Below are 10,662 nucleotides of genomic sequence, written 5' to 3'. Positions count from 1 at the left end.
CCCCCGGTGACCCTGCTAGGTCCACCTTCTTAGGGAAACCCTCTGCAGAGGAGCTGACAGAGCCAGGAACTTGTGAGTTGCGTGTGTCCACTCAGGCATCATTCATGCTTGTTCTGTAGGCAGTTCCTGTCAGAAGGAGGAGGCGCAGCAGGAGCATCGGGGGGCGGAAGACGGTGCCTCAGTGCCTCTCTCCTTCTGACATTGTTAAAGAAAACACAACAAATTTATAATTATGTAGATAATTACATGTAGATAATGTCCTCAAGTTCTGTATAACCACTTTGTCCTCTCTCTGTGTTTGTTTCTCGTTCGTTGTTGTGTGTGTTTGTGTGCATTTGTCTCTTTCAAACAGGTGCCGGTCCTCACCTCTGCAGTGCTGCCGTCTCCTGTAGCGCTGCATGGTTCTAAGCTAAGTTTCCTTTCCTTTTTCTGTTCTCTCAGATTTGTCCTCAGGTTTGAAGTGTCTGTGTTGTGCAGCTGGTCTGGTCTGTCTCTAGACAGTTCAGGCTTCACCCACTAGTTAAATGGTGGAGGCTCACAGCGACATACTCAACACACAAGTTTCTGAACTCTGCATGAGGGTTTCTCCGGCGAAGTGAGGGCCGTGAGGCACAGCTCCCCGTCCCCCGGTGACCCTGCTAGGTCCACCTTCTTAGGGAAACCCTCTGCAGAGGAGCTGACAGAGCCAGGAACTTGTGAGTTGCGTGTGTCCACTCAGGCATCATTCATGCTTGTTCTGTAGGCAGTTCCTGTCAGAAGGAGGAGGCGCAGCAGGAGCGTCGGGGGGCGGAAGACGGTGCCTCAGTGCCTCTCTCCTTCTGACATTGTTAAAGAAAACACAACAAATTTATAATTATGTAGATAATTACATGTAGATAATGTCCTCAAGTTCTGTATAACCACTTTGTCCTCTCTCTGTGTTTGTTTCTCGTTCGTTGTTGTGTGTGTTTGTGTGCATTTGTCTCTTTCAAACAGGTGCCGGTCCTGACCTCTGCAGTGCTGCCGTCTCCTGTAGCGCTGCATGGTTCTAAGCTAAGTTTCCTTTCCTTTTTCTGTTCTCTCAGATTTGTCCTCAGGTTTGAAGTGTCTGTGTTGTGCAGCTGGTCTGGTCTGTCTCTAGACAGTTCAGGCTTCACCCACTAGTTAAATGGTGGAGGCTCACAGCGACATACTCAACACACAAGTTTCTGAACTCTGCATGAGGGTTTCTCCGACGAAGTGAGGGCCGTGAGGCACAGCTCCCCGTCCCCCGGTGACCCTGCTAGGTCCACCTTCTTAGGGAAACCCTCTGCAGAGGAGCTGACAGAGCCAGGAACTTGTGAGTTGCGTGTGTCCACTCAGGCATCATTCATGCTTGTTCTGTAGGCAGTTCCTATCAGAATGAGGAGGCGCAGCAGGAGCGTCGGGGGGCGGAAGACGGTGCCTCAGTGCCTCTCTCCTTCTGACATTGTTAAAGAAAACACAACAAATTTATAATTATGTAGATAATTACATGTAGATAATGTCCTCAAGTTCTGTATAACCACTTTGTCCTCTCTCTGTGTTTGTTTCTCGTTCGTTGTTGTGTGTTTTTGTGTGCATTTGTCTCTTTCAAACAGGTGCCGGTCCTCACCTCTGCAGTGCTGCCGTCTCCTGTAGCGCTGCATGGTTCTAAGCTAAGTTTCCTTTCCTTTTTCTGTTCTCTCAGATTTGTCCTCAGGTTTGAAGTGTCTGTGTTGTGCAGCTGGTCTGGTCTGTCTCTAGACAGTTCAGGCTTCACCCACTAGTTAAATGGTGGAGGCTCACAGCGACATACTCAACACACAAGTTTCTGAACTCTGCATGAGGGTTTCTCCGGCGAAGTGAGGGCCGTGAGGCACAGCTCCCCGTCCCCCGGTGACCCTGCTAGGTCCACCTTCTTAGGGAAACCCTCTGCAGAGGAGCTGACAGAGCCAGGAACTTGTGAGTTGCGTGTGTCCACTCAGGCATCATTCATGCTTGTTCTGTAGGCAGTTCCTGTCAGAAGGAGGAGGCGCAGCAGGAGCGTCGGGGGGCGGAAGACGGTGCCTCAGTGCCTCTCTCCTTCTGACATTGTTAAAGAAAACACAACAAATTTATAATTATGTAGATAATTACATGTAGATAATGTCCTCAAGTTCTGTATAACCACTTTGTCCTCTCTCTGTGTTTGTTTCTCGTTCGTTGTTGTGTGTGTTTGTGTGCATTTGTCTCTTTCAAACAGGTGCCGGTCCTCACCTCTGCAGTGCTGCCGTCTCCTGTAGCGCTGCATGGTTCTAAGCTAAGTTTCCTTTCCTTTTTCTGTTCTCTCAGATTTGTCCTCAGGTTTGAAGTGTCTGTGTTGTGCAGCTGGTCTGGTCTGTCTCTAGACAGTTCAGGCTTCACCCACTAGTTAAATGGTGGAGGCTCACAGCGACATACTCAACACACAAGTTTCTGAACTCTGCATGAGGGTTTCTCCGACGAAGTGAGGGCCGTGAGGCACAGCTCCCCGTCCCCCGGTGACCCTGCTAGGTCCACCTTCTTAGGGAAACCCTCTGCAGAGGAGCTGACAGAGCCAGGAACTTGTGAGTTGTGTGTGTCCACTCAGGCATCATTCATGCTTGTTCTGTAGGCAGTTCCTGTCAGAAGGAGGAGGCGCAGCAGGAGCGTCGGGGGGCGGAAGACGGTGCCTCAGTGCCTCTCTCCTTCTGACATTGTTAAAGAAAACACAACAAATTTATAATTATGTAGATAATTACATGTAGATAATGTCCTCAAGTTCTGTATAACCACTTTTTCCTCTCTCTGTGTTTGTTTCTCGTTCGTTGTTGTGTGTGTTTGTGTGCATTTGTCTCTTTCAAACAGGTGCCGGTCCTCACCTCTGCAGTGCTGCCGTCTCCTGTAGCGCTGCATGGTTCTAAGCTAAGTTTCCTTTCCTTTTTCTGTTCTCTCAGATTTGTCCTCAGGTTTGAAGTGTCTGTGTTGTGCAGCTGGTCTGGTCTGTCTCTAGACAGTTCAGGCTTCACCCACTAGTTAAATGGTGGAGGCTCACAGCGACATACTCAACACACAAGTTTCTGAACTCTGCATGAGGGTTTCTCCGACGAAGTGAGGGCCGTGAGGCACAGCTCCCCGTCCCCCGGTGACCCTGCTAGGTCCACCTTCTTAGGGAAACCCTCTGCAGAGGAGCTGACAGAGCCAGGAACTTGTGAGTTGCGTGTGTCCACTCAGGCATCATTCATGCTTGTTCTGTAGGCAATTCCTGTCAGAAGGAGGAGGCGCAGCAGGAGCGTCGGGGGGCGGAAGACGGTGCCTCAGTGCCTCTCTCCTTCTGACATTGTTAAAGAAAACACAACAAATTTATAATTATGTAGATAATTACATGTAGATAATGTCCTCAAGTTCTGTATAACCACTTTTTCCTCTCTCTGTGTTTGTTTCTCGTTCGTTGTTGTGTGTGTTTGTGTGCATTTGTCTCTTTCAAACAGGTGCCGGTCCTCACCTCTGCAGTGCTGCCGTCTCCTGTAGCGCTGCATGGTTCTAAGCTAAGTTTCCTTTCCTTTTTCTGTTCTCTCAGATTTGTCCTCAGGTTTGAAGTGTCTGCGTTGTGCAGCTGGTCTGGTCTGTCTCTAGACAGTTCAGGCTTCACCCACTAGTTAAATGGTGGAGGCTCACAGCGACATACTCAACACACAAGTTTCTGAACTCTGCATGAGGGTTTCTCCGGCGAAGTGAGGGCCGTGAGGCACAGCTCCCCGTCCCCCGGTGACCCTGCTAGGTCCACCTTCTTAGGGAAACCCTCTGCAGAGGAGCTGACAGAGCCAGGAACTTGTGAGTTGCGTGTGTCCACTCAGGCATCATTCATGCTTGTTCTGTAGGCAGTTCCTGTCAGAAGGAGGAGGCGCAGCAGGAGCGTTGGGGGGCGGAAGACGGTGCCTCAGTGCCTCTCTCCTTCTGACATTGTTAAAGAAAACACAACAAATTTATAATTATGTAGATAATTACATGTAGATAATGTCCTCAAGTTCTGTATAACCACTTTGTCCTCTCTCTGTGTTTGTTTCTCGTTCGTTGTTGTGTGTGTTTGTGTGCATTTGTCTCTTTCAAACAGGTGCCGGTCCTCACCTCTGCAGTGCTGCCGTCTCCTGTAGCGCTGCATGGTTCTAAGCTAAGTTTCCTTTCCTTTTTCTGTTCTCTCAGATTTGTCCTCAGGTTTGAAGTGTCTGTGTTGTGCAGCTGGTCTGGTCTGTCTCTAGACAGTTCAGGCTTCACCCACTAGTTAAATGGTGGAGGCTCACAGCGACATACTCAACACACAAGTTTCTGAACTCTGCATGAGGGTTTCTCCGGCGAAGTGAGGGCCGTGAGGCACAGCTCCCCGTCCCCCGGTGACCCTGCTAGGTCCACCTTCTTAGGGAAACCCTCTGCAGAGGAGCTGACAGAGCCAGGAACTTGTGAGTTGCGTGTGTCCACTCAGGCATCATTCATGCTTGTTCTGTAGGCAGTTCCTGTCAGAAGGAGGAGGCGCAGCAGGAGCGTCGGGGGGCGGAAGACGGTGCCTCAGTGCCTCTCTCCTTCTGACATTGTTAAAGAAAACACAACAAATTTATAATTATGTAGATAATTACATGTAGATAATGTCCTCAAGTTCTGTATAACCACTTTGTCCTCTCTCTGTGTTTGTTTCTCGTTCGTTGTTGTGTGTGTTTGTGTGCATTTGTCTCTTTCAAACAGGTGCCGGTCCTGACCTCTGCAGTGCTGCCGTCTCCTGTAGCGCTGCATGGTTCTAAGCTAAGTTTCCTTTCCTTTTTCTGTTCTCTCAGATTTGTCCTCAGGTTTGAAGTGTCTGTGTTGTGCAGCTGGTCTGGTCTGTCTCTAGACAGTTCAGGCTTCACCCACTAGTTAAATGGTGGAGGCTCACAGCGACATACTCAGCACACAAGTTTCTGAACTCTGCATGAGGGTTTCTCCGACGAAGTGAGGGCCGTGAGGCACAGCTCCCCGTCCCCCGGTGACCCTGCTAGGTCCACCTTCTTAGGGAAACCCTCTGCAGAGGAGCTGACAGAGCCAGGAACTTGTGAGTTGCGTGTGTCCACTCAGGCATCATTCATGCTTGTTCTGTAGGCAGTTCCTGTCAGAAGGAGGAGGCGCAGCAGGAGCGTCGGGGGGCGGAAGACGGTGCCTCAGTGCCTCTCTCCTTCTGACATTGTTAAAGAAAACACAACAAATTTATAATTATGTAGATAATTACATGTAGATAATGTCCTCAAGTTCTGTATAACCACTTTGTCCTCTCTCAGTGTTTGTTTCTCGTTCGTTGTTGTGTGTGTTTGTGTGCATTTGTCTCTTTCAAACAGGTGCCGGTCCTCACCTCTGCAGTGCTGCCGTCTCCTGTAGCGCTGCATGGTTCTAAGCTAAGTTTCCTTTCCTTTTTCTGTTCTCTCAGATTTGTCCTCAGGTTTGAAGTGTCTGTGTTGTGCAGCTGGTCTGGTCTGTCTCTAGACAGTTCAGGCTTCACCCACTAGTTAAATGGTGGAGGCTCACAGCGACATACTCAACACACAAGTTTCTGAACTCTGCATGAGGGTTTCTCCGACGAAGTGAGGGCCGTGAGGCACAGCTCCCCGTCCCCCGGTGACCCTGCTAGGTCCACCTTCTTAGGGAAACCCTCTGCAGAGGAGCTGACAGAGCCAGGAACTTGTGAGTTGCGTGTGTCCACTCAGGCATCATTCATGCTTGTTCTGTAGGCAGTTCCTGTCAGAAGGAGGAGGCGCAGCAGGAGCGTCGGGGGGCGGAAGACGGTGCCTCAGTGCCTCTCTCCTTCTGACATTGTTAAAGAAAACACAACAAATTTATAATTATGTAGATAATTACATGTAGATAATGTCCTCAAGTTCTGTATAACCACTTTGTCCTCTCTCTGTGTTTGTTTCTCGTTCGTTGTTGTGTGTGTTTGTGTGCATTTGTCTCTTTCAAACAGGTGCCGGTCCTCACCTCTGCAGTGCTGCCGTCTCCTGTAGCGCTGCATGGTTCTAAGCTAAGTTTCCTTTCCTTTTTCTGTTCTCTCAGATTTGTCCTCAGGTTTGAAGTGTCTGTGTTGTGCAGCTGGTCTGGTCTGTCTCTAGACAGTTCAGGCTTCACCCACTAGTTAAATGGTGGAGGCTCACAGCGACATACTCAGCACACAAGTTTCTGAACTCTGCATGAGGGTTTCTCCGACGAAGTGAGGGCCGTGAGGCACAGCTCCCCGTCCCCCGGTGACCCTGCTAGGTCCACCTTCTTAGGGAAACCCTCTGCAGAGGAGCTGACAGAGCCAGGAACTTGTGAGTTGCGTGTGTCCACTCAGGCATCATTCATGCTTGTTCTGTAGGCAGTTCCTGTCAGAAGGAGGAGGCGCAGCAGGAGCGTCGGGGGGCGGAAGACGGTGCCTCAGTGCCTCTCTCCTTCTGACATTGTTAAAGAAAACACAACAAATTTATAATTATGTAGATAATTACATGTAGATAATGTCCTCAAGTTCTGTATAACCACTTTGTCCTCTCTCTGTGTTTGTTTCTCGTTCGTTGTTGTGTGTGTTTGTGTGCATTTGTCTCTTTCAAACAGGTGCCGGTCCTCACCTCTGCAGTGCTGCCGTCTCCTGTAGCGCTGCATGGTTCTAAGCTAAGTTTCCTTTCCTTTTTCTGTTCTCTCAGATTTGTCCTCAGGTTTGAAGTGTCTGTGTTGTGCAGCTGGTCTGGTCTGTCTCTAGACAGTTCAGGCTTCACCCACTAGTTAAATGGTGGAGGCTCACAGCGACATACTCAACACACAAGTTTCTGAACTCTGCATGAGGGTTTCTCCGACGAAGTGAGGGCCGTGAGGCACAGCTCCCCGTCCCCCGGTGACCCTGCTAGGTCCACCTTCTTAGGGAAACCCTCTGCAGAGGAGCTGACAGAGCCAGGAACTTGTGAGTTGTGTGTGTCCACTCAGGCATCATTCATGCTTGTTCTGTAGGCAGTTCCTGTCAGAAGGAGGAGGCGCAGCAGGAGCGTCGGGGGGCGGAAGACGGTGCCTCAGTGCCTCTCTCCTTCTGACATTGTTAAAGAAAACACAACAAATTTATAATTATGTAGATAATTACATGTAGATAATGTCCTCAAGTTCTGTATAACCACTTTGTCCTCTCTCAGTGTTTGTTTCTCGTTCGTTGTTGTGTGTGTTTGTGTGCATTTGTCTCTTTCAAACAGGTGCCGGTCCTCACCTCTGCAGTGCTGCCGTCTCCTGTAGCGCTGCATGGTTCTAAGCTAAGTTTCCTTTCCTTTTTCTGTTCTCTCAGATTTGTCCTCAGGTTTGAAGTGTCTGTGTTGTGCAGCTGGTCTGGTCTGTCTCTAGACAGTTCAGGCTTCACCCACTAGTTAAATGGTGGAGGCTCACAGCGACATACACAACACACAAGTTTCTGAACTCTGCATGAGGGTTTCTCCGACGAAGTGAGGGCCGTGAGGCACAGCTCCCCGTCCCCCGGTGACCCTGCTAGGTCCACCTTCTTAGGGAAACCCTCTGCAGAGGAGCTGACAGAGCCAGGAACTTGTGAGTTGCGTGTGTCCACTCAGGCATCATTCATGCTTGTTCTGTAGGCAGTTCCTGTCAGAAGGAGGAGGCGCAGCAGGAGCGTCGGGGGGCGGAAGACGGTGCCTCAGTGCCTCTCTCCTTCTGACATTGTTAAAGAAAACACAACAAATTTATAATTATGTAGATAATTACATGTAGATAATGTCCTCAAGTTCTGTATAACCACTTTGTCCTCTCTCTGTGTTTGTTTCTCGTTCGTTGTTGTGTGTGTTTGTGTGCATTTGTCTCTTTCAAACAGGTGCCGGTCCTCACCTCTGCAGTGCTGCCGTCTCCTGTAGCGCTGCATGGTTCTAAGCTAAGTTTCCTTTCCTTTTTCTGTTCTCTCAGATTTGTCCTCAGGTTTGAAGTGTCTGTGTTGTGCAGCTGGTCTGGTCTGTCTCTAGACAGTTCAGGCTTCACCCACTAGTTAAATGGTGGAGGCTCACAGCGACATACTCAACACACAAGTTTCTGAACTCTGCATGAGGGTTTCTCCGGCGAAGTGAGGGCCGTGAGGCACAGCTCCCCGTCCCCCGGTGACCCTGCTAGGTCCACCTTCTTAGGGAAACCCTCTGCAGAGGAGCTGACAGAGCCAGGAACTTGTGAGTTGCGTGTGTCCACTCAGGCATCATTCATGCTTGTTCTGTAGGCAGTTCCTGTCAGAAGGAGGAGGCGCAGCACGAGCGTCGGGGGGCGGAAGACGGTGCCTCAGTGCCTCTCTCCTTCTGACATTGTTAAAGAAAACACAACAAATTTATAATTATGTAGATAATTACATGTAGATAATGTCCTCAAGTTCTGTATAACCACTTTGTCCTCTCTCTGTGTTTGTTTCTCGTTCGTTGTTGTGTGTGTTTGCGTGCATTTGTCTCTTTCAAACAGGTGCCGGTCCTCACCTCTGCAGTGCTGCCGTCTCCTGTAGCGCTGCATGGTTCTAAGCTAAGTTTCCTTTCCTTTTTCTGTTCTCTCAGATTTGTCCTCAGGTTTGAAGTGTCTGTGTTGTGCAGCTGGTCTGGTCTGTCTCTAGACAGTTCAGGCTTCACCCACTAGTTAAATGGTGGAGGCTCACAGCGACATACTCAACACACAAGTTTCTGAACTCTGCATGAGGGTTTCTCCGGCGAAGTGAGGGCCGTGAGGCACAGCTCCCCGTCCCCCGGTGACCCTGCTAGGTCCACCTTCTTAGGGAAACCCTCTGCAGAGGAGCTGACAGAGCCAGGAACTTGTGAGTTGTGTGTGTCCACTCAGGCATCATTCATGCTTGTTCTGTAGGCAGTTCCTGTCAGAAGGAGGAGGCGCAGCAGGAGCGTCGGGGGGCGGAAGACGGTGCCTCAGTGCCTCTCTCCTTCTGACATTGTTAAAGAAAACACAACAAATTTATAATTATGTAGATAATTACATGTAGATAATGTCCTCAAGTTCTGTATAACCACTTTGTCCTCTCTCTGTGTTTGTTTCTCGTTCGTTGTTGTGTGTGTTTGTGTGCATTTGTCTCTTTCAAACAGGTGCCGGTCCTCACCTCTGCAGTGCTGCCGTCTCCTGTAGCGCTGCATGGTTCTAAGCTAAGTTTCCTTTCCTTTTTCTGTTCTCTCAGATTTGTCCTCAGGTTTGAAGTGTCTGTGTTGTGCAGCTGGTCTGGTCTGTCTCTAGACAGTTCAGGCTTCACCCACTAGTTAAATGGTGGAGGCTCACAGCGACATACTCAACACACAAGTTTCTGAACTCTGCATGAGGGTTTCTCCGACGAAGTGAGGGCCGTGAGGCACAGCTCCCCGTCCCCCGGTGACCCTGCTAGGTCCACCTTCTTAGGGAAACCCTCTGCAGAGGAGCTGACAGAGCCAGGAACTTGTGAGTTGCGTGTGTCCACTCAGGCATCATTCATGCTTGTTCTGTAGGCAGTTCCTGTCAGAAGGAGGAGGCGCAGCAGGAGCGTCGGGGGGCGGAAGACGGTGCCTCAGTGCCTCTCTCCTTCTGACATTGTTAAAGAAAACACAACAAATTTATAATTATGTAGATAATTACATGTAGATAATGTCCTCAAGTTCTGTATAACCACTTTGTCCTCTCTCAGTGTTTGTTTCTCGTTCGTTGTTGTGTGTGTTTGTGTGCATTTGTCTCTTTCAAACAGGTGCCGGTCCTCACCTCTGCAGTGCTGCCGTCTCCTGTAGCGCTGCATGGTTCTAAGCTAAGTTTCCTTTCCTTTTTCTGTTCTCTCAGATTTGTCCTCAGGTTTGAAGTGTCTGTGTTGTGCAGCTGGTCTGGTCTGTCTCTAGACAGTTCAGGCTTCACCCACTAGTTAAATGGTGGAGGCTCACAGCGACATACTCAACACACAAGTTTCTGAACTCTGCATGAGGGTTTCTCCGGCGAAGTGAGGGCCGTGAGGCACAGCTCCCCGTCCCCCGGTGACCCTGCTAGGTCCACCTTCTTAGGGAAACCCTCTGCAGAGGAGCTGACAGAGCCAGGAACTTGTGAGTTGCGTGTGTCCACTCAGGCATCATTCATGCTTGTTCTGTAGGCAGTTCCTGTCAGAAGGAGGAGGCGCAGCAGGAGCGTCGGGGGGCGGAAGACGGTGCCTCAGTGCCTCTCTCCTTCTGACATTGTTAAAGAAAACACAACAAATTTATAATTATGTAGATAATTACATGTAGATAATGTCCTCAAGTTCTGTATAACCACTTTGTCCTCTCTCTGTGTTTGTTTCTCGTTCGTTGTTGTGTGTGTTTGTGTGCATTTGTCTCTTTCAAACAGGTGCCGGTCCTCACCTCTGCAGTGCTGCCGTCTCCTGTAGCGCTGCATGGTTCTAAGCTAAGTTTCCTTTCCTTTTTCTGTTCTCTCAGATTTGTCCTCAGGTTTGAAGTGTCTGTGTTGTGCAGCTGGTCTGGTCTGTCTCTAGACAGTTCAGGCTTCACCCACTAGTTAAATGGTGGAGACTCACAGCGACATACTCAACACACAAGTTTCTGAACTCTGCATGAGGGTTTCTCCGACGAAGTGAGGGCCGTGAGGCACAGCTCCCCGTCCCCCGGTGACCCTGCTAGGTCCACCTTCTTAGGGAAACCCTCTGCAGAGGAGCTGACAGAGCCAGGAACT

Source organism: Aulonocara sp. 'chitande type north' Nkhata Bay, unplaced genomic scaffold (genome assembly GCF_057382095.1).
Source record: "Aulonocara sp. 'chitande type north' Nkhata Bay isolate Kocher_YH1m ecotype deep benthic unplaced genomic scaffold, A_spYH_male_GT1.1 unmapped_scaffold_31, whole genome shotgun sequence".
Classification (NCBI taxonomy): Eukaryota; Metazoa; Chordata; class Actinopteri; order Cichliformes; family Cichlidae; genus Aulonocara; species Aulonocara sp. 'chitande type north' Nkhata Bay.
This window is presented reverse-complemented; position numbering follows the sequence as displayed.